The 24,886-nt window shown below is 45.1% G+C and overlaps 1 pseudogene; it reads right to left on the bottom strand.

Moving 5' to 3' along the window:
• LOC146175114 (uncharacterized) overlaps positions 1 to 22,037 on the bottom strand; it is a 75,600-nt pseudogene extending 53,563 nt beyond the window's left edge.
• Positions 22,038 to 24,886: the final 2,849 nt, after the last annotated feature.

The following is a 24,886-nucleotide window of genomic DNA, read 5'->3' as shown; positions in this document are numbered from 1 at the left end:
GCGGTAATCGACGCAGGACGGGGGGGATATCGTCCTAGAAAACCTGGCCACCCTGTATACGCAGTGCCTGGTGTCATCGACGGTACCGGAACCATGGAAGAATGCAAACATTATCCTCATTCACAAGAAAGGGGACTCTATGGACCTTAAAAATTACAGACCAATCAGCTTACTGTCTGTTACGTATAAGGTATTTACTAAGGTAATCGCTAATAGAATCAGGACAACCTTAGACTGCAATCAAGCAAAGGATCAAGCAGGGTTTCGGAAACGGTACTCTACTATCGATCATATCCATACCATCAATCAGGTGATAGAAAAATGCTCGGAGTATAACCAGCCCTTATACATAGCATTCATTGATTACGAAAAAGCATTTGACTCAGTTGAAACCTCGGCGGTGATGCAGGCATTGCGAAATCAGGGGGTAGACGAGCCATACGTGAAAGTGCTGGAAGATATATATAGCGGCTGCACAGCAACCATAGTTCTGCATAAAGAAAGTAACAAAATTCCCATAAAGAGAGGTGTTAGGCAAGGAGACACAATCTCCCCAGTACTATTCACAGCTTGTTTAGAGGAAGTATTCAGAGACTTGGAATGGGAGCAGTTAGGGATAAGGGTAGATGGAGAATACCTCAGTAATCTGCGATTTGCTGATGACATTGCCTTGCTAAGCAACTCGGGGGATGAACTGCAAATAATGATTGATGACCTAGACAGGAAAAGTAGAAAGGTAGGCTTGAAAATCAATATGCAGAAGACTAAGGTAATGTTCAACAGCCTCGGGAAGGAACAGCAGTTTACATTAGGTAGCGAAATACTGGAAGTAGTAGGCGAATATGTCTACTTAGGACAGGTAGTAACCGCAGACCAGGACCACGAAAAGGAAATAACAAGAAGAATACGATTGGGATGGAGCGCATTTGGCAAGCACTCGCAGATTATGACTAGCAGCTTACCGGTATCGCTCAAGAGGAAAGTATACAACAGTTGCATCTTACCTGTACTCACCTATGGGGCTGAAACGTGGAGGCTAACCAAGAGAGTTCTACTTAAGTTGAGGACAACCCAGAGGGCTATGGAACGAAAAATGGTAGGGGTAACATTAAGAGATAGAAAGCGTGCAGAGTGGGTCAGAGAAATAGAGAAATAACTCAAGTTGCCGACATTCTAGTAGAAATTAAGAAGAAGAAATGGACATGGGCAGGACATGTAGTGCGAAGAGAGGATAACCGATGGTCGCTGAGGGTAACAAACTGGATTCCAAGGGAAGGAAAGCGTAGCAGGGGGCGGCAGAAAGTTAGGTGGGCGGATGAGATTAAGAAGTTCGCAGGGGTCAAGTGGATGCAGCTAGCACAGAACCGGGTTAAGTGGAGAAATATGGGAGAGGCCTTCGCCCTGCAGTGGGTATAATCAGGCTGATGATGAATCGACGCAGAAACAATGTGTCCTGCTTTCTTTTCACCAAAACGACTGGTGCCGCCCAGGAGCTGTTCGATGGGTGGATCACGTCATCACGAAGCATTTGCCGAACTTGATCGCGTATGGCCTGGCGTTCTCGGAACAATACGCCGTAGGAGGTTTGACGTAGCGGTCGAGCGTGTTCGTCCATGATGATACGATGCTTTGCCTACGGAGTTTGCCGCACCTTTAACGCTGAAGAAAAGCACTCGCTCTAGCTTCCAAGAAGAGCGCGAATGCGGTATTGCCTCTCTCGGGGAAGCGCTGGGTTGAGGTCGAAACGGCGCTGCTTGGCTCGGTTGGGTGCATCGTCTTAAAGTTGGCTGGAGAGGGCGAAGACTTCTCGGGTGTCCGCTAGCTCGTCAAAGAAAGCAGTCGTCATACCCTTGTTCAGGTGACAGTAATCTTGAAGTTCGTGAGGAACACCTGAGCTTGACTGTGATGGAAACGGGCGACGCCGCTTGCGACTCCAAGTACTTTATTCAGCGACAGCTTTTATCCTTCGACAGCCCCTTCCGCGAGTTTGACTTCTTTTATTCTCACAGGGACTATGACGCTTGATAGGGGCGTACGGTCAATTCTTCGTCGAGGATGTTGAGAGCGACTTTATGCGTCGAAACTTCATGGAAGGTATTTCTTTGTCCGTGGAGTGCTTGATGAGCTTTGATCAGAGGTTGATGATCGCCCAATGTTCGTTCAGAAAATCCATGCCCAGAATCATGTCGCGGGAGCACTGATGTAGGACAATGAAGCTGGTAGGGTAGGTATGTTCATTTGCTGTAACCCTTGCGGGGCATCGCCCCGATGCAGAAATAACGTTACCACCAGCGGTGCGGATTAGCGGGCCATCTCAAGTGTTCGTCACTTTCTTGAGCTGGGCGGCGAAAGATTGACCAATGACAGAGTATTCATGATGGAAAATAGCGCGAAAGTACACGGAGGACGGAAAGAAGTAAGACACGGACAAGCGCTAACTCGCAACTGCAGTGTTTATTGCTGAAGCACGCAATAAATACAGGTCACATGAAAAAGATACCAGAAAAAACATAAGGAGATAGAAGAGAGAGAGAGAGAGAAGCAGCCTCCTAAATGGGAAGCTAGGTCATAACATAGGCAGTAACACACAGTAACACGTGCCACTTATTGCTGGGGCGGGAAGAAAAAAAAAAGTAAGATACACCTAAGTATAGATAAGTAAAGTCAATGTAAAGTAGAGGCTAAGAAATCAAATTCGCAATCTACCAAGTTAACCGACGGCTCGCTGACACACAAATTTTGAGATTTTTTTAATATGGTAAGCCTTCATAATTTAACGAACCAGCTTGTCACGATATCTAAAAAGAACGCTGGCCATAGAAAAAAGCGGTATGCACTTTTGTTTCCCCTGATGGTTCTCTTTAATGCTACAAGCGCGGCAATGCTTCGGAAGATTATCAGACTGTTCTTTTAAGGAGTTGTGGTGTTCCCCTAGCCTAACGTTGAGACACCGCCCCGTTTGTCCTATGTAAACGCCTCCGCAAGATAAAGGCAGCTTATACAGCACGCCGATCCCAGAGGGTACAAACGGCGAGCGGTGCTTAACGGAGCAACCACGCCTCTTTTTCTTGTCGCCGCCAGTTTCGTGCCGATTTCGAATATGTGAGCACAAACTGTTCAATTTTGTCGGTCCAGAAAACAACCACGGAAACACCATAGCGGCTTCCCACCTTCTTTAGTCCGTGTGCCATCCTCTGGATATACTGCACGACGCCAACCTTTTGACGCTCCCGTGTAACAAGTTTCGACTTATGGCCTGCCTTAATCCAATGCACCAGTTTTCCACAAGTCATCTTAATAACATGATGTAAGACTAACCGGCCAAGGAGACGCACACAGGAAAAATCGACACAGAAAGAAAGAGGCTGGACTACCAACTGAACTTATTAGCAAGAACGGGGCTCAAATATATAGAGGCGCTCAGCCACATGACCTTTCCACAATCGCCTTCACATCCTTCCGTCGTGGAACCACAATTCACTTTCATCGTAACTCCTTTATCGTACCTACGCTTACCCAGTAATCACTACGTACATATAAAACTATAAAACAGCACTATCTATGCAAAGCTGCTTCAGAAGGAACTAAAGTCATACACAATACAAACATTCACGTTTTTTTTTTTTTGCGCGCGGGTATTAAACCATGAATCAACGCCATGATAACGGGCACACACATATCTAACAAGGCCTGGTGATTACAAAACAGATTGAATGAACCTGATTTCCTTACTTCGTAAGGCAACAGAACAATCACTACAACATGCATCTCCTTTCTGTGTTATCATAAATGCTTCAAGAACTTCACGCGCTATTTTGTCGCAACTTCTGCCGAGAATCTTAATACCGTCAAGCACCGGCTCACATCTGCACTCTTTACAGTGAAGGGGCAAATTAGACCCGGTTCCATTCCTTAGGGAATTCGAGTGCTCCAGTGCTCTGTCATTAATACAACGACCCGTCTGGCCTATATAGACCTTGCCGCAGGTCAGTGGTACTTCATACACCACACCGACCGCACATTCCACAAAGGGTTGGCCATGCTTCTTTTCGCACTGGGGCTTCTTTTTCCGCCCGATGCGTGCACACAAACCGCTCAGCTTTCTCGGGGCTGAGAATACGACAGGCACATCATACCTGGCTGCAACCTTTTTCAGGCTGTGGGCGACACGGTGCGTATAAGGGACCACCTGTGGTCTCCCTTTTCGAGGCTTAGCGGAGGAGCTTTTCTTGCCTTTCATTTTTTGTAACAGGGTCTCTGCTACTGCAGACACAACAGAGCACGGGAAGCCTGCCTTTAGAAGTCTGTTAATCTGATTATTAAAACTTACTTCCATCATGTGAGCGCAGGACTTGATCAGCGCCGATTCCAAGCAAAGAAAAGCGATCGCCCTTTTTACTGTCATAGAATGTGAAGAAGCGTAAGGCAGCAATTCTTTCTTAGATCTGGGGAAATACATCCAACAGGCACGTCCTTTTGAAAAGCTGATGTTAATATCTAAGAATTGCAGGCAATTGTTCTCCGGTATCTCATGGGTGAAAGTAAGGCCTTTTCCTTGTCCAAACAGGCTTAAGATTCCTTCAACCCTACTGGCATGCGTCAAGTTACGGTTAGTCTATAAAATCACCAGAAAGTCGTCAACATACCTAAAAATTCGAAGGACAGAGCCGTTGTCAATAGAATGTGCTAAGGCACGGTCAATAGAAGACAAAAATATATTACATAGCACTGGGGCGACACAGGAACCTATGCAAATTCCCCTTTTTTGAATAAAAATCTTTGTTCCAAGAGACACAAAAGTGGAGCCAAGGTAAAACTCTAAAAGTGACAGGAAACTTTCCACACTAATACATGATGAATTCTGAAAGGCTGTAACCCCATTAAAATCAATACACTCACGTAGGGCCTCAAACAGTTCTGCATGCGGGACGGAATAAAATAAATCTTGAACATCAATGGAGAACATGAACCCGATGTCCTTCTGCTCTTTTAAATAGGCGGTCACATCTGTCGCATTCTTGGTAGCGAAGGGATCATTAGTAATAAGATTGTTTAAGTTTACAAGAAGAAATCGCCTAATTTGCTGTTGCCATGAGCCGCGCTCGCTGACAATACATCTGAAAAGCATTTCGGGTTTGTGCGTTTTAACGGAAAAAAATATCTCCAGGTGACCCTTTTTACATTTGCTAATGCCATTCGTCAACCTGGTGAGCTGCAAGTCCTTGCACATGTCTACCGCTTTTGTCTTCACTCTGCAGGCTTGTCTGCTCACCTGAACAAAGTTCTTTGATACCGCTAAGGAGGCCTTATTGTCGTAGGTTGAAGCTGTCATCACCACGAATCCGCCTTCTTTATCAGCCTGTAGTAGTCGCAGGTTGTTCTTTTCGAAGTCGCTTACTACTCGCTGCATACAGTCCTTTGGGGAAAGGTCCTTCTTCTGCACGGTCGTGAGGATGCTGTCTACTCCGTCCAAAAGGCACCTCTCACCATTTTCCCCAGCCTTGTATGCAAGCTTCCTGTTCAAGGCAAGCATTTCATGCGCAGGTATCCTGGGTGGAACGCTGTACTTAGGTCCCTTCTTCAGGGTATCGGCGATATCCTCAGGTATGCTGGCGTTGTCAGGGTTCACGACACTGCAGTGTTGCACAGGTGACTTTTGATGCTTTTTCGGCAAAAGATACAAAGTGCGCTGCCACAGACACTCAGTAGTTTGCGATGCAAGTCTTCTGAAAATCTTCATTCTGTTTTCAACGCTGTAATCTGGGACACCGGCACAACACAACACTCGAATCCAGTCGTACAGCAACCTCACTTGTCTCCAGAGCTCCGACTTCAGAAGGCGGCAGACGCGTTTCACATGGCCGAAAAATGGACGAATCATTCCGAAGAAGCCAATAACCTCAGCCGGAATAAACCCTTTCCGTAGGCAGTAGGTGATTACTCTTGCGCGGCAGGTTGTAAAAGCGATGTGAAAAAAATCGATGTGTGTGTCGATTTTTCCTGTGTGCGTCTTCTTGGCCGGTTAGTCTTACTTCATGCTATGCACCAACTAGCCCAACAACGTGTTTTACTGAATCATCTTAATAACATGCATGGGATAGCCAGATTCCTTCAACCTGTTGACCTGTGCAAAGACGCTTTTTTGTAAGGAATGAATACAGGATTTAGTGATGGCTGCTTTGAGACAGGACGTCGCGATACCATTCTTAACATTGTTTTAATGTCCAGAGGCAAAATTAAGAAGTGCTTTGGCAGATCGGGGGCTCTAAGCCCAACAAACGTGATCCTGGCATACGGACAAGGATAAGTCGAGGAACCGTAGTGCCAAATCTTTAGGCTGCTCAACGGTGAACTTCAAGCCTGAGCTGCAATCTATAAAAACCTTCAAAATGTCAGGAATGATATGATTTAGATAAGACTGAACAGCAAACACTAGGTAGTCATCCACATATCTGCAAATATTATAAACCAATCCAACTGAATTACGAAGAATGTTCCTGTCCACCTGCGCGAGAAAAATATTGCTTAGTACGGGGGCAACGCACGAACCAATACAAACACCAGCGTGTTGAATGTAGCAGCTTCCTTCCCAACCGATAACTGTAGAAGATAGATAAAAGGACAGAATTTCCATGAATGAGTCTACAGACACACCGCAACTGTTCACAAAGGCAAGTTCAACGCTGCCTTCGGACTGGAAAATAGGGAAGGTGGTTCCCTTACACAAATCAGGTAACAAATATTCACCTTTGAACTACAGACCCATTTCACTAACAAGCATTCCCTGCAAACTAATGGAACATATTCTCTATTCTAACATATTCAACTTCCTGGAATCAAACTCATTTTTTTACTTCGGCCCAGCATGGTTTCCGGCGAACTTATTCTTGTGAAACGCAACTCCTTCTCTTCTCACATTCCCTGCATGTAATTATCGATAAAAATTCACAGGCCGACTGCATATTTCTAGATTTTTCAAAGGCATTTGATAATGTGAACCACGAACTACTCATGCTTAAGCTTTCTGCTCTAAACCTAGATCATAATGTTTTAGCCTGGCTTGAATGTTTTCTTGCTAATCGTTCACAATATGTAACGCTTAATGACTACGATTCCCCTTTAACTGAAGTAACATCAGGTGTCCCCCAAGGTTCTGTACTAGGCCCACTTCTTTTTTTGATATACATCAATGACTTGCCTAATTGCGTTTCTTCTAACATACACTTATACGCGGATGACTGTGTTTTATATCGTGAAATTTGCACCGAAGACGACAAACACTGCCTTCAGACTGATCTCGATAACATTTCTCTTTGGTGAAAAAAATGGCAAATGCAACTAAACCCTCGCAAGTGTGCTTTAATGAGAGTTTCCAGACAAAATACTACTACCTCCGCTTACGCTTTGGATAATATTCAGATTGCACCTGTAACATCATACCGGTACTTGGGTGTTATCATCAGTTCGTCATTATCCTGGAAACCGCATATCGAACTAATTATTAGCAGCGCTAACCGCATGCTAAGGTTCGAAGGTGACACAAGAGCTGCTGATACCCTCAACAACCATTTCATAAAAATCGGAAAATACACTTCCACTTACCCACCTGTACAAGAGCTTGTCTTACCGAAACCTGCTATTCTGAACTCATTGGCAATGTCGCCAACCACACCACTTGAAATTGAGCGACTGATACAAAATCTTAAAAATAGCACTGCGGCCGGCATTGATGATATTAAAGCAATTCCTATATAATATATTTCCGATCTAATCTCTGTTATTCTTACCCATATTGTTAATAGTATACTGGAGACTGGAATATTTCCTGATCAACTCAAAATAGCAAGGGTGAGTCCAATTCATAAAGGTGGGAGTGATTACTCAGTCAACACCTTCCGTCCCATATCAGTGCTCCCCCTTTTGCCAAAAGTTTTTGAGGGTGTTATAAACGTCAGAATGGAAGATTTCATAAGAAAACATAACATAATCTTAGAGACACAATACCGATTCCAAAAGAATAAGTCAACTGACCAGGTTTTACTAAACATTAAAAACGAAATAATACGCAATATTGAACAAAGGCTCTACACAGTAGGTAGATTTCTGGATCTTCAGAAGGCTTTCGATTCGGTGGACCATGAAATATTATTAATGAAGCTTTACGACTGCGGTATACGAGGTGTCGCATTAGATCTAATAAGAAATTATTTGACTAATCGTTCCCAATATGTTACACTAAATAATGCGCATTCATCATTATTAAATGTACTGTACGGCGTACCGCAAGGATCAATTCTAGGACCGATATTGTTCGATTTATACATTAATGACATCTGCAATATACCAAGTTCGCCAAAATTAATTATGTACGCAGATGACACTAATCTTTTCTTCGCAGGCAGATCGCTGATTTCGCTCCAGGACACAGTAAATAACTACCTCAACTCACTATCCCTCTGGCTCGATGTTAATAAATTAAGGTTAAACATACCAAAACCAAATATATAATCTTTGCACCAATAAATAAGCCTCTATGTTGCAAAATCGCCATCAATTTCCGTAATAAGCTGCTAGATCAGGTATCGACACAAAAATTTTTGGGTGTATGGTTTCAGAATAACTTATCTTGGAATACGCATGTTAGTCGTCTAGCAGGGGACTTAAGTCGAGCTGTTGGGTGTCTGTATAAGATTAAGAACCTCGTTCCACTTTGGCTGAAAAAAATGTTGTATTATACCCTCTTCTACTCTCGACTGTCTTACTGCGCACTCGTCTGGGGAACTACGACAGCCCAAATTTAAAGAACTTAATTTTATTGCAGAAGAAAATGCTGAGAATATTTGAAAACTTTTATGGCACGCCTCATCTTCTCCCAACGAATCCGCTTTTTTCACAACATTTAATAATCAAAGCAAACCAGGTCTACTACTACAAGCTCGTACAGTACATTAACAACAAGTTATATAAAGCTTCCGATTCAAACCCAAGTTCACAGTATTCTTTTCGCCGAGTACTCAGAAGGACACCTGCCACAAGAACAAACTACGGCCGGCAACACACAGACTACCAGATACCGTTTCTGCTGAATCGTGTAGATACGCTCGTAAACTTTAACAAACCTGTCACCAAAAAGTTTCTTAAAGCCCTATTACTCAAGCATGACATCGCAATTGCATAGTTTAATTTTTTGTTTTGTGTTTTTTGTACCAGAGGTTACATGTGCTTTTCTTTATTATTTTGCAAGTGTTCTATACTGTATCACTAAGTTCAACAAACGGTTTTATTGATATCGTCTACAGCGGTATGTTTCATCTGTTTCATTAATTGCAGTTGGTTTATTACATAGCAATCCGCAATAAAATGCCAATCTTTTGTATTTCTTTTTTCCTATCCATAGTTATTTGGAGTGACTCAGTTTCATGCAATCAAATTTCTGTATTTGCGCATTGTGTTTATGATTCGAAGTGCTCTTTTGTATGTTTTGTATACGTTTTTCAAACTGCACGCTGAACGTCATCTGGAGCGGAAGCCTTTTTCAGGCTCTGTAGCCTTTAGCTTTCGCTCCGGCTTTCTGTAATAGAAAGGAACAAATAAAGAAAGAAAGAAAGAAAGATGTATACAAGGGCGGTAATCGTGCGTCCGTCGACACTAACGGTGAGGTCACTAGTAAGTGCCCTTGCAGTGCATGCTAGCTTCGGTGTTCGATCTCTGCTTCGTCGTTTGCTCAGGTCGCGGCCAGGACACGCTGTTCTCAGTTACCAGGACAGTTTAACGTGTGGTCGCGTTGTCATCGATGTCCTCGTCGTGCGTATCCGCGGGGTATCGGTTAAAGCATCCTCACTAGTCGTCAGGGGTGGAGGATGTCCCTACTGAAAAATGCTGTATAAAATTCGTACAGGAAATCGTATACAGGTTTACTGTACCGGATCTGGGATACAGGATTGGGGGCTATTTCAGGAAATTCCTGCACTGCCCTGGAAAGTCGAAAATGAAACCGCGCGGAGCTCTGATACCGGAATGGCCTGTATGGATGATGGCCCTCGTTTCCGGAAAAAAATGCGTCGCCAGGGTGGAAAAACCATGCAAGAATATAAAATAACACGACTACATTTAAAATATTATTAAAATAAAAAAAAATAAAAAAACGTTTACTACCAAGTGCGGAATCGAGCCTCATCATCATCATCATCATCATCATCAGCCTGATTATACCCACTGCAGGGCGAAGGCCACTCACATATTTCTCCACTTAACCCGGTTCTGTGCTAGCTGCATCCACTTGACCCCTGCGAACTTCTTAATCTCATCCGCCCACCTAACTTTCTGCCGCCCCCTGCTACGCTTTCCTTCCCTTGGAATCCAGTTTGTTACCCTCAGCGACCATCGGTTATCCTCTCTTCGCCCTACATGTCCTGCCCATGTCCATTTCTTCTTTTTAATTTCCACTAGAATGTCGGTAACTTGAGTTATTTCTCTGACCCACTCTGCACGCTTTCTATCTCTTAATGTTACCCCTACCATTTTTCGTTCCATAGCCCTCTGGGTTGTCCTCAACTTAAGTAGAACTCTCTTGGTTAGCCTCCACGTTTCAGCCCCATTGGTGAGTACAGGCAAGATGCAACTGTTGTATACTTTCCTCTTGAGCGATACCGGTAAGCTGCTAGTCATAATCTGCGAGTGCTTGCCAAATGCGCACCATCCCAATCTTATTCTTCTTGTTATTTCCTTTTCATGGTCCGGATCTGCGGTTACTACCTGTCCTAAGTAGACATATTCGCCTACTACTTCCAGTATTTCGCTACCTAATGTAAACTGCTGTTCCTTCCCGAGGCTGTTGAACATTACCTTAGTCTTCTGCATATTGATTTTCAAGCCTACCTTTCTACTTTTTCTGTCTAGGTCATCAATCATTATTTGCAGTTCATCCCCCGAGTTGCTTAGCAAGGCAATGTCATCAGCAAATCGCAGATTACTGAGGTATTCTCCATCTACCCTTATCCCTAACTGCTCCCATTCCAAGTCTCTGAATACTTCCTCTAAACAAGCTGTGAATAGTACTGGGGAGATTGTGTCTCCTTGTCTAACACCTTTCTTTATGGGAATTTTGTTACTTTCTTTATGCAGAACTATGGTTGCTGTGCAGCCACTATATATATCTACCAGCACTTTCACGTACGGCTCATCTACCCCCTGATTTCGCAATGCCTGCATCACCGCCGAGGTTTCAACTGAGTCAAATGCTTTTTCGTAATCAATGAATGCTATGTATAAGGGCTGGTTATATTCCGAGCATTTTTCTATCACCTGGTTGATGGTATGGATATGATCGATAGTAGAGTACCGTTTCCGAAACCCTGCTTGATCCTTTGATTGATTGCAGTCTAAGGTTGTCCTGATTCTATTAGCGATTACCTTAGTAAATACCTTATACGTAACAGACAGTAAGCTGATTGGTCTGTAATTTTTAAGGTCCTTAGAGTCCCCTTTCTTGTGAATGAGGATAATGTTTGCATTCTTCCATGGTTCCGGTACCGTCGATGACACCAGGCACTGCGTATACAGGGTGGCCAGTTTTTCTAGCACGATATCCCCCCCGTCCTTCAGCAAATCTCCAGTTATCTGATCCTCTCCAGCTGATTTCCCCCTTTTCAGAGTTTCTAGTGCTTTCTTGACCTCGTCCTTCGTCACTGGTGGAACGTCTGACTCTTTTTCCCTACCGCCAATCTCATTACGGTCCTGACTACTTTGGCTGCTGTAGAGATCTGTAGAGAACTCCTCGGCTACTTTGACTATCTTGTCCATATTAGTGATGACGTTGCCCGCCTTGTCCCTTATCGCATACATCTGGTTTTTGCCTATGCCCAATTTCTTCTTTACCGCTTTAAGGCTTCCCCCGTTCTTTACAGCATGCTCAATTTTCTCCATGTTATACTTCCTTATATCGGCCACCTTGCGCTTATTGATTAGCTTTGATATCTCGGCCAATTCGATCTGGTCTGTTGGATTGGAAGCTTTCATACTCTGGCGTTTCTTAATCAAATCTTTCGTCTCCTTAGACAGCTTACCGGTATTCTCTCTAACTATCCTACCGCCTACTTCTACCGCGCACTCAGTAATGATATCTCTGAAATTATCGTTCCTTGCCTCTAGGGTAATGTCGCCATCCTCAGTTAGAGCTGAATACCTATTCTGTAGCGAGATCCTGAACTCTTCTGCCCTCCCCCTCACCGCTAATTCGTTGATGGGTTTCTTTCTTACTAATCTGTTGCGTTCCTTCTTCAGATTTAGGCTAATTCGGGACCTCACCATCCTGTGGTCACTGCATCGCACTTTCCCGATTACCTCTACGTCCTGCACAATGGCGGGGGTTGAACACATTATGAAGTCAATTTCATTTTTAGTCTCTCCGTTAGGACTTTTCCATGTCCATTTCCGGTTCTTCCGTTTGCTGAAGAAGGTATTCATGATTCGTAAGTTACTGCGCTCTGCAAACTCAACTAGTAACTCCCCCCTGCTATTCCTAGAACCAACGCCATAGTCACCTACTGCCTTGTCTCCTGCCTGTTTTTTCCCTACCTTGGCATTGAAGTCGCCCATTAGTACAGTATACTGCGTCTTTACTTTTCGCATTGCCGATTCTACATCTTCATAGAAGCTTTCAACTGCCTGGTCATCATAACTACTTGTAGGTGCATAGGCCTGTACAACCTTCAGTTTATACCGCTTATTAAGCCTAATTACGATGCCTGCAACCCTCTCATTATTACTATAGAATTCATCTATATTACCCGCTATATACTTATTGACAAGGAAACCTACTCCTAGTTGTCGCCTCTCTGGTAAACCTCGATAACACAGTACATGCCCATCCTTCAGTACAGTATATGCCTCATTCGGCCTCCTAACCTCACTAAGCCCTATGACATCCCATTTCATGCCCTCTAGTTCCTCTAACAGCACTGCTAAACTAGCTTCACTAGCTAGGGTTCTAGCATTAAACGTTGCCAGGGTCAGTTTCCAATGGCGGCCTGTCCAGCGGAGCCAGGCTTTCTTAGCACCCCCTGCTGCGTCACAGGTCTGACCGCCGCCGTGGTCAGTTGTTCCGCATGTTATTCAGACGGGCACATTAAAAACCACTACTCTACGGCGGGTTACAGTTACAGTGGTCATTCTTGAGTATATGTAGCTACTTTTGCTCTTTCGTACTTTGTATACTTTCTTTGGCTGTAGAATTTGTGGCCGTAATTCACCGATCGCCCTTTAAAGACGCTGAATATTTTTCCAGGCTATCACGAGGGTTCACAAATTTTTCTCCCTATATCTTAATTATTGATTTAGAATGGATAACTAAACCATCATTCTATTTATTAAATTTTTGTTCCTACATTACTAACATTATGTCACTTTTCTGCTTTTAAGCCACCAATCTTCCAGTCGTTTTTTGCTAGTTTCCACCGCCGGTTTATTCACCCGGCCACTGGTATCTCTAAACCCCAGAGCTTCAGGAACAGTAATTGCGTCTGCATCAACTTCCCCAGGTAGCACAAAGTGGGCTATGAAGGGTGGGCCCCGGTGGGCCCGATGTAGGCAATGCAGGACAGCCCCGGTGGGCTCAATGTGGGTGCTGCAAGAGGGGCCGACGTAGGCCCGAAGCGGGCTGTCGACAAAGCCCCAATTGGCCCCACTAGGGGCCGATGCAGGCAGCCCTTGCGGGGCTGCCCACATTTTTCCGGCATTGTTAAAAGGGCACATCCCGCCAACTCCCCGCGATGGTCCTACTTTGGACCGATTTGGGCAGCCGCTTTGGAGGAACATTTTTTTTTTATTTCAGTTAGCCCCTCAGAAAATGACATAGGACCAATGTGGGTTCTATAGCGCTAGCCACACTTGGGCTTGCCCACATTATTCTCATAAGGGTCCGACGTAGGAAATTGATGGGAAGCCCTAGTCCAAGTTTTCCCAATCAGTATTTAGGCACATAATTAGGTAATTACTTTATACATGTCTGCACTTTCTAAAAAGCCACAATATTAATTTTTACAATAATTCATAACATTCATCGAGCCGAAATGACTTCATGTACATCTAGTTCAGGCTATGGAAATGTGTGTTCTGAACAGTAATATTGTACTGCGAGTTGCAGGCTGTCCAAAGCAACCACATAAGAGGCAACAGTTAGCTATCAGTTTGTTTTAGTATATGTAGCGCAATTTGCACGAGCGCGAGAACTAAAGCCATGTAAATTTCTAATCGACTAAACATGGCCACAACTGTTATACAAATCATCTATAACAGTAATTTAGGGCAACATCTAATGCAAATAAAAGTTGGAAACAATGATTACGCAATTGCACGCACGCTTTCTAGCCCCATTACGGCCGATGTGGGACCTACAGCGGTTTTGTGTGGGCAGCCCCAATTGGGCTGGGTGTTGGTTTTGAACCTAAAGCCCACTTGCTATTGCACGTGCCTTCAAATTCCCCACAAGGGACAAATTTTGGTATCATGCGGGCCCTCCCACCTTCCAGCCCCATTACGGCCCATGTGAGATATAAAGCAGTTTTATGTGGGCAGCCCCAATTGGGCTGGACGTTGTTTTTGAACCTGGAGCCCACCTGCTGTTGCACAGGCCTTCAAAGCCCCCACAAAGGACCGATTTTGGTACCATGCGGGCACGCCCGCCTTCCAGCCCCATTGCAGCCTATGTGGGACCTAAAGCGGTTTAGCTAAGGCTGCCTCATTTGGGCCTCACGAGGGCTTGCCCAAATTGAGCCCTTATTCATATTTCACCTGCCCTCAAGTAACCTACAAGGGGCTGATTTGGGCAGCATGTGGGTATGTGCGTTTTCTTGCCCCACTACGGCCGATATTGGTCCCACAAAGATTTAATGGGGGCGGCCTCACTTCGGATCTATGAGGGCTTTCCCATAAAAAGCCCACATTTAGGTTGGATTGCCCTCAAATATCCGGCAAGGGACCCTTGTGGTCTGGATGCAAGAATGTGCTCTGCATTAGCCCAATAAACGCCGCTATGGGACCCATGCAGGAGGAGCAGGGGCAAGCCCAAATGGGGCTTGCCCACATTTGCCCCATCGGGGACCGATGCAGGTTTTATGATGGTTGCCCCAGCCCCACTTGCCTACATCTGACCTACTGGGGCCCCACATTCTGTGCTACCTGGGTCCGGACGGATACCATTACATTCGAGTATAATACGGTCAATTGTTTCACTGGAGTTTCCACATATAGCACATGCGTCATCACCATTGTTAAATTTCTTTTTGTAGCTGGGTGTTCTAAGGCACCCTGATCTAGCTTCAAAAAGTAGGGCACTGCCTCTTGAGTTATCAAAGAAATCTTCCTTCCGTGTCTGCATTTTCCACTTTCGGTATAATTCCACACTCTGTTTCTTTTCCATCGACTTTATCCAATGTTTACATTCTGTGTTTTTCACCTGTTGCCTAATGCTTTTTATTTATCCGTCCTTGTGACTAGCATACTTACTAGTTAGTTTCCTAATTCTTTCCCTCCATTGTAAGTCAACGCTTTTTAAGTACAGGTATTCAAATACTTTAGCTGCCCATCTGTTACTGTCCAATTTCCTCAGGCGTTCCTCATATAATATTTTACTCTGAGCTTCCCGTACTTCGAACAATGCCCAGCCCATATCTCCCTGTACCGACTCATTTGTAGTTTTGCCGTGGGCACCTAGTGCTAATCGTACAACGGATCTCTGATTTATTTCTAATGTCGACTGTACCTCTGATTTTAGGCACAAAACCGCATTTCCGAAAGTAAGTCCGGGTACCATATTCCTTTTCAAATACCCCTCAAAACCTCATACCTATTGTATCCCCACAATGCCTTATGCTTCATTATCCCGGCATGCCTTCGCCCTTTGGCCTTAAGAGATTGCTCATGCTTTCCAATGTATGCCAATCCTTCGTTTACCCATACCCCCAGATATTTATATTCTGCTACTCTAAGTATTTCATGGCCTTGTATTTTTAAGATCCTGATCAGTTGAGCCGTTGAAAATCATCAGACGCGACTTAACTGCGCTGAAACTGAAGCCTAGAGCGTCCCCTTCGTCTCCGCAATACTCAACTAGTGTTTGCAGTTCTTCCAGACTCTCAGCTAGCAGTACAATATCGTCTGCATACATAAAACCGGGGACGCGCTGCTCTACCGCCTTTCCACCTAATCTATATGACAGGGTAAAGCCTAAGTTACTGTCTTGTATCTTCCCTTCCAGGTTTATCCTATAAAGCATGAACAGCTCCGGTGATAGAGGACAGTCTTGTCTTAATCCTTTGCATACTTTGACATTCTCCGTACTTCTTATCCCTTCCCACGTAATTTCTACTTTGTTATCCCGGTATATTTCCTGTAGGAACTCTATTATCTCAAAACCGTTACCTTCTTCTTTTAATATGTTCCACAGGAGTTCGCTGCTTACGTTGTCGTACGCCCCGTTTATGTCCAGGAAGGCCAAATACAATGGTCTATTTTCCACTCTAGATATTTCGATGCATTGGGTAAGCACGACCAGGCTATCATCTAAGCGCCTACCATTTCTAAAGCTGTTCTGAAGTTCTCCGAGTATCTTGTTACTTTCTACCCATGCTTGCACCTTTAATTTCACCGCCTGCATGGCTAACCTGTACATAACATATGATATGGTAATCGGCCTGTGGGATTTTATGTGCACCCTGTCTCCCTTCCCTTTATAAATCAAATTCATTTTACTCTGCCGCGAGCTCTCCGGAATTTGCTTATTCGTTATGACTGTTTCCAGAGCTTTTAACAACGTTTCCTTACTTTTTGGACCGAGTTCATTATTCAGCTTGATCGGAATTCCATCTATTCCTGTAGGTGTGTTTTTAGGAATAATTTTTCTGCCTTTTTCCAGTTTAGATTGGTCAGTTCTAAGGTGCTCTTTATTCTGCTACCTTGTGTTGCTTCCTGATTTGCGGAGATTACCCTATCGCCGCACTTAAATGACTCGGCTATAACGGATGTAATGTAGTTCACTGCGTTGTCTCCCTTTAAACAATTTTTCTCGTTATCTTGAATCCGATCCTGCTTTCTTTGATTCTTCTTCCCCAGCCAGCTTATATGGTTCCAGAATTTTCTTGCTCCGCCTCTAGGGGCATCGCGTATGTCAGCCATCCAGCGATCGGTGGACTGGTTTATTTTACTTTGGATGAGGGCCTGTACCTCAAGTTTCTTTTGTCGATATGATTCCGATTTTTGGTCGATATCCTCCTGAGACACCTGTGCTTTCTTTGCCACTCGGTGTTCCCTTGAAGCAGCCCGTCGTTGTTCAATAGCTTCCCTGATTTCCTTATTCCACCAGCTCCGTGGTTTCTTCTTTCCATTCCAGCGGTTCGCTACTTTAACCTCCTGAATTTTCCTCCTTATGAGTAGTTTTACCTGTTCATAATCCCAGTCTTCCATGGGGCTTTTCTCTATTGCTTCCTCTATGTCTGCTGCTATCTGCGCTATTTGATTGTCGTTTAATTTTGTGTTTACGTTTTGTCCAAGTTCCATTTCTCTTTTCATCAAGGGCCCCATCTGCAGACTAATACGTTTGTGATCGCTTCCCAGACTACACTCCCCTTCTTCGTCTATTTCCATTTTTGTGGCCTTGCCATAAATTTCCTGCGACATTAGACAAGAGTCAATGGTCGTCTGCCTGTTGCAGAATTCCCACGTGATTTGGCCTTCACATTTTGTTTCTCTATTTACTATAATTAGATCGTGTCGCTCATAGAAATCTAGCATTAGCTTCCCGTTACAATCCGTGTATCCATCCAGATCGTCGATGTGGCCGTTCATGTCCCCCAGTAGGATAATATTGGCCCCGTTTCCAAACTGGCTTATATCGTCACTGAGACATTCAACAAGATCCTTGTTTTCTTGCCTGCATTGATGTCCTGTTTCCTAAATAAACTACCCCTAGCCATGTCCTTATGCCGGCAATAGTTCCTGAAACCCAGATATATTCTTTACAAGATGATTTAATTCTTTGCCAATTTGTTCCCTGGTGTATCAACATACCTACCCCTCCACCTTTTTTTTCCGTTTCGTTCTGTGGCACCCTTCCCATACGTAGCCTTCTATAAACGGCGGATCTTCTAGATCCCTGAGATGAGTCTCGCAAAAAGCGTGCACACCTATTTCGTCATCCTTCAACTGCTGTTCTATCTCTAGCCATTTCGCTCTTTTTCTACCTCCTTGCATGTTTATATGGCTGATCCTAGTGTTAAATTTCTTTTTTGTACTTTTCTTTCTCAACCTACTCTTTGCCAGTTTTGGGGACTCAGCCTCCATGATTACACTTTTTTCTGCTTCACTTCTAACTACCTCTGTGCACGGAGTCCTCGAGGACCCCCTAAAAAAGCGACAGCCCTGCCTGCCAGGCGCCAGCCGATCTCTGCTCCCACCCTTCTGTTAAAATGAATGCCATCTCGCTGAAAAGCCCTAACAATACCTGCTTTATGTACCTCCCTGTTTACCTCAACCACTTCGAAACGCTTCTCCAGGATTAACTTTATGTCCGTCTTGTGTATGTGGCGCCATCTAGCGGCCGAGTTGTGAACAACTGCCATGCTGGTATGTGGGGTCCCATCTGCGGAACAGGCGACAAGTAGTGGAAATCGGCATTTTGGAGCTTTCGCGTGCACATTTTTGCTTTCTGAAAGTACCTAGCTGAAAAAAAAAATGTTTTCAGTAGCAGCGATGCCATTCGGTCTGAAATGACAAATAATTATGCTCCTGATCAGGTGGGCTGAAGGCTACAAGCCTGATTACAATTAGTGTGAAACTTTTATGTGGCATAGAGAGGCGGCGGCGCACCACTGGCAGTAATGACAGTTTTCGATCTACTTTTTATTCTTAAATGATTTCTAGAGACGGCTTACCGTAACAATTTGAGGAAAGAAAGAAAGCGAATGTAGCCGTTTCATGTCACGTTTAGGAGCAATGCTAATCGCGCTACATTTGTTGGGTTAGCCGATCATTCATATACTCTACTGCTTGAGCGGCTACTGCGGAAGTTCCCACACCTCCACTAGGGTTCTATTCTTAAGTATTCATTATCCATTTCGAATCCATTTACTCTACCCTGGCTACTTTTGTTGGGTGACCAGCAGGCAGGGTGTTCAAGTGTCCACTACCAGGCAATCGGATTTCAGCATTGCCTACATGTCTCAAGCACCTGTTTGCCGGTATGTACGGGGAGTGGCCATGGCTTGTCAATAGCGGATGCTGCTATCCTGCAATATCTCTGACTAGGCGTTAGTTGCGTTTGTCTGACGCTGCCGTCATGCTGACATAAAATGCAAGATAAAATGGACAAATGATACCTATGGAATAGAGACCTCAAATTATGTCCCATAATGACTTCATCGAAAGTTTCTTTTGTCAACAATTATGTAGTCCATTTTTCGTCGCAAGATTTGCTTACTGCAAGCAATCGCTGCTATTCCTATGATCATATTCCCATTTATTATCGGCAGCAAAATCTTACGAGATGCGTGTTTAAAAAAATTATCGCTGTTTCACTAAATAAGTTGACAACCAATTTATTAGTATATCGTTGTCTTCAAGTGGGACAGGTTCTTTCATACTTGCATTAACCTCAGGTGACTGAATCAAAATAGTTCTTTACCTGGCGGCATCTCGTAAATATTTGCCGCATGGCATATCATCGGCTTGTTGCCCAACGTCTGCCGTTGTTGTACGGGTATTCAGTTTTTCCGGTCCCTACTCTACGACCACAGTGTTCGAAACTCGCACGAAAGGCTGCCAAAGCCTTTCGGTTGCCATTTTCGGTTGGGGCTTGAAATTCAGAAGTTGCTCGTCTTCGCCCAATTGAGTGAGTTGCAAGTGGAACAGTGTAGAGCCACACACGCGCATACCACCGCTGTTAATCTTTTATCTTCTGTCAATCATCTCCTTTTGGTTGTTATTGTTTTGTTAATGCAAACAACTGAGTAAAAAAAAAGATTGCGTTAACCGCGGCAGCTCTTAGCAGCTAAACTGCGGCCGGCGGAAATGAAACGGTCAGGGAAATGAAGGAAAGAAAGGGTCGAAAGAAGAACAGGGAAAGAACATCGCTCACATCAGCTAATCCAGATACTTTGCGGCTATTCAAGACACTCTGTGTACAAAAGACTGCAACGTGCGCCCATTCTCCGTAGAATGTCCTGCCGCCCCCGCTGCTATCCCCGCGTCCCCACATACCAGAAAGGAGGAGCCGCGCAACGCGTTCCGGTTCGAGGCTATTATCCTCCTCGCCACGAAAACGGTCTGTAATTCGTCGCTTTATTGAAGGCAAACCTCAAGATTTTACAATTTACTTGTGCTGATGTGTTTTTCATCGTCTACGAAACTTGTAAGTTTTCCTACAAACAGAGATATCCGATGCACTAATACTTATAATACCGGGTGTTTTAGCTTCACGTGCTACCAGCGGAGCATCGATGTCAGTGAATGCATTTCCGACTGAGCGGTTTCAATATGTAAACATTCGAGAACGCGCCACCCGGTGTGCGGCTATCTGCGCATCTTTCGATGGTCAGCAATGTTTGTTTATTTTTTCCCGAACAGTTTTTTGTCATCGCTAGCGAAACGCTACGTTCTTGCTTGCACTTTCGCGTTCAAGGTGGCAGATCTTCAGTCGCAGATATGAAGATGCACCGCAAGATCGTACAAGCTGCAGCGGCTGTTGCACACGCAAAAGCAAAATGCAATGCGTGTATGTGCTTGCTAGCGCACACATCCACGGCTTCATATCTTCTAGGTATTTGCGAAACAGCGCATACTCCACATATGCAGAAAAGTTGTAACGTATAATATGTATGGTTTCATGCTTATTTACCGCGAAGGCATGTTCCGAAGTGGTCATCCTGGTTGAGCTTCACGATCCACCCGAATTGTGTTGAGAAGCGGAAATACTCTGTCCCGTATCAGTTTCATTCATATCGGGCTTGTCCGGTTTCTGTTAAACCGGACATGACCTGTCCTAACTATGAGCTCAATACAAGACTGGTCCGCCCTGTTTCATAACCATACCGGACTGGGATGTCATGTATAAGATGCATAGTGGAAATGGTCTGCCCTGTATTATCTCTATACTGGACCGTCCGAATTGAGATTTATACCGGACATCACCTGACCGCTATAAACCCGTTTAAACTTCATACAGGTCTGGTCACACCGATATGACATTTATACGGGATAATACAGTACCGGTTCAAACCCGTTTGTCGCGATACGAAATTTTTCGCTAGGGCTCCATTAGTTCGCCGCTTAGCAAGCTCACCTGCAAAGGTTGCCGCCTTTCGTTTACCCTATGGGGGATAGGGAACAGTCTGCACTTAACCGCGGCCCGCGGATGCAAATCTGGCATTGTACGGTTATGAGGAGCTTGACAGACGCCTTGGCAGCGCGTGTTCATCCCTGCGCAGGAAGCTGGCGATTTCCTGTGGTCGGTCGCCAGGACAGGGTCGTGGAGCGTCGACGGTGAAACCACGGAGGCCGATTGGTCGGTATGGGCAGTGACGTAGAATGTGGCCGGCCTCATCGCAGTGGAAGCATAATGGCCAGTTGTTCGCAGTCCTCCTGGTATCGCACTTCCTTGGGCTTGTGGTTCGTCGGTAGGCTTGGGAGGCAGAGCCCAAGCAGCGGCTTTCCGGAATGGGACGGTAGCGGCGAGGGCTTGGAAAGTCACGTCGGGGCGCAGGACGACGTAATGCAGCAGCGTAATTCATTGTTGTCGTTTCTTGCGCTGGGGCTGTCGGGAACTGTAGCTTGAGGAACACCCAGCGACTGCTGGACTTGTTCCCGGACAACGTCCGCGACCGTCGCCACCTGGGGTTGCGGAATGATGGCAGCAACCGGCGAAGCTCCTCTCGGATGATGTCATGGATGAGGTCCCGGAAGCTTACTCCGCTCATGGATGCACTGCTGTAGGGACTTGCGCTGACCGGCTGCAGTGGTCGATCATTGTGGCGCATTCGGGTGCCCATCGTCTTCTCGATGGTCGACGCTTCGCTTTCAAATTCGTGCACAGGTTTTGTTGCAATGTGGATAAGCCCTGCAAAACGGGGCTCTTTAACGACTCGCATTAATAATTTCAAACTCCCCTTCAGTCATGTAAGGGTAGGTGCGACGAAACAAGCGCTTCATCTCCTCAACATAAACCAGGACAGGCTCATTTGGGAGTTGAAGCCTTGGTTGAAGGATGGCCTTGGCTTTTTTCGTCCGAACGACACTTGCAAAGAGAGTCAAAAACGTTTTCTTGAAAATTTACGAATTCTTCAAAGCTGCCTCGTGATTTTCGAGCCATATAGGGCAAATGCGTCGGGAGATATAGACTTACCTTACTTATGTTTCGTCGTTCCAGCCGTTAAATACTATTACCTGGTCGAAAAGGTCCATCCAGTCTTCCGCATCTTCAGTGGACAGTCCTTGGAAGATGGGGGTTCCCTGGGCTGCACGAGGACAATCGGTGCCGTCGACTGGGCCATTTCCAAAGTGGACGCCTTCCGGCGTCGAAAGGCGTCAGGTAGCAGACCGTATTCGGGTTGGAGCCCTTGAAGTCGGCGGCTGGCTCAGTGACTTGTATGCTGGTCCCCCTGGACGACAGGAAGAAGGATGGGGTCTTCGCTTGAAGGATCAAGGCAGCAACTCCATCAGATGTCACGTAGTGGTGACAAGGCCGTAGTAATAAAAAAAACAGAGGCTCTATAGTACTGAAATTAACTCTTTTTTTGGGCTTACTTGGTCCCTCAAAAAAACCTAAGCAACTCAGCGCCTGTGATAGCAACTAGAGTGCTCGTCGATCGTCGAACAAAGAATGCGCATTTCACTTTTCAGCGCTGAATTTAAAGGCGCCGAGGAAAGATCTAGGTAAAGCTGCGAACGGTATTAGCATGACCTGGAACATTACAGAAGCACACGCCAGCGGCTGGAATCTTCGAAGTACGTTCCGACGCATTTTTCGCGACAAAGAAAATGATAAAGCGTCGTCTCGCGACAACGAGCATGAACAAACACGCTATACAGAATTCGATAAGCGCGCTAGATTCACAATGATTAGGCCGCATGCAGTGGCTGTCCAATAAGAACAAGTCAAGATTTAAATATTTCGCGGCAATAGTTTCTGGGGGCTAATGTGCTTACGGTTTTAATTTTCATACACAGTTATTGTTTGCTTTTTTGCATTGACGCTGAACACTGTCCTATTACAGAGTGCCATCCTCTGATGTATGGGTATACAATGGTAGCTTGTGTTGGTGTTGCCTACTGTCCTAGTGAGTGACATTCCTGTTAGAGGAAATGCAGTTCTAATCTTTCTATTTGGTTGGATAATATACAACCCGTTATGAGTTGTTTTGTTCGCTAAAGTTTTATAAACTGTTTTTACTGTGATATCTTAGTTTATCTCTAGAACTTCAGCTTTTCTTCTTCTTGGTGTACTCTTGCTTTTACCTCCTGGGTTTCGTTTTTGCTAGCGCACTGAACATCCAGTTATTTGCCTTATATCTGCATCATGTGCCTCATGCTAGACCTTCGTCGTGTTGCGTTATGGCGCCAATAAAATGCACCAGAAATCCCTGTATTAAACGCAAAGGCCCACACCAATCGAGACGCTCCTTCTCTTCTTGGATTGTTGACCAACGAACCTTGTTTGATTATGGGTTTTCCTTTGCGCGCGAGCCCGCTGCTATGTGCTGTTCGCGCTTTCTGTGCTAGCGTGGCGCCCATGTCATCTTGTTTCTTTTTCCGCCAGTCTTGTTAGTCTTTTCCTCTATTTCCCCTATCTCTGCCTTCTGCTTCTGTCTTTGTCAAACCTTTAATACGGTACCTGAGCGCAATGTAGCGACATTCTTGAAAAAAGCAGGGCTTCGGTAGAAAACCCGAAATAAATGTTTTAAAGTTTTCCAGTGTCGCTCTTAAAGTACTACTTTTGTTTAGTTGCCTTGAAGACTTTTCAGTGCTTGGGGATTGTGGCAGTGTAGACCGTCAGCAACACGTCTGCACGAGACGCCCAGTGCGCACGCCTCAGCCCAAGGGTTGCCGGTATAAATACTGGCGCATTTGCAATAAAGCGCCTTTCCTCTTTCTCACATGCTCGCGTGTTACATGGTGTCAGAAGTGGGGCGTGTCGCCCGTGTTACCCGTGTATCGTCGCTCATGTCGTCAGCCTGTCCTTGCAGGATGAAATTGCACCAAACGCGGCCGCGAAACATGACATTATCGATGCTTTCCACGCCAAAGCCGATGGAAACAACGGGAGACGCCTTTCACAGCTGGACCACCTGGAAGCGAGAGTTCGATCTGTTTGCATTTGCAACGAAGCTGAGAGAGAGCAACAAAACTAGGCTCACGCTGCCACTTTCCTTATGACAATCCGCGAAGAAACCAGGCGACTGTTCTATAATATTAATAATAATTGGTTCACAGGAATGTAAAGGCGCATAATCTTCACGAGGCAGCGGAGGTGGCTCAGCTACAGAGCCAGTAGCAGGCCCGCGCATTTTCTTTTCCATCTTCCTACAGCCACAACAACAACAACAGCGCTGACATCGCACAACACACGGACGCCAACATGTTTCGCATCCATTGAAACGTAGCCGCCGCTGTCGGGTTCGAACGCGGGAACTCCAGCACAGAACTACAGTGCTAGCCACTGTAACAGAAGTCAAGCGTCTTACCCTTGCACAATCCCGACGGGGCCGCACTTTCACGTTTGGGAGTCACGATTACAAGCACGACATGAAGATTCTCGCGCAAAACTTTGAGGACCACTGCGAGCCATCAACCAACCTGACATTCATCGAATTCGCTTCGGCCCTAGGAACCAAGAAGAGGG

The sequence above is a fragment of the Amblyomma maculatum genome, chromosome 11 (genome assembly GCF_055883805.1).
Source record: "Amblyomma maculatum isolate TAMU_Amacu chromosome 11, ASM5588380v1, whole genome shotgun sequence".
NCBI classification, from domain to species: Eukaryota; Metazoa; Arthropoda; class Arachnida; order Ixodida; family Ixodidae; genus Amblyomma; species Amblyomma maculatum.
The sequence above is the reverse complement of the archived record's forward strand: the minus strand, read 5'-3'. Positions and strand labels throughout refer to the sequence as shown.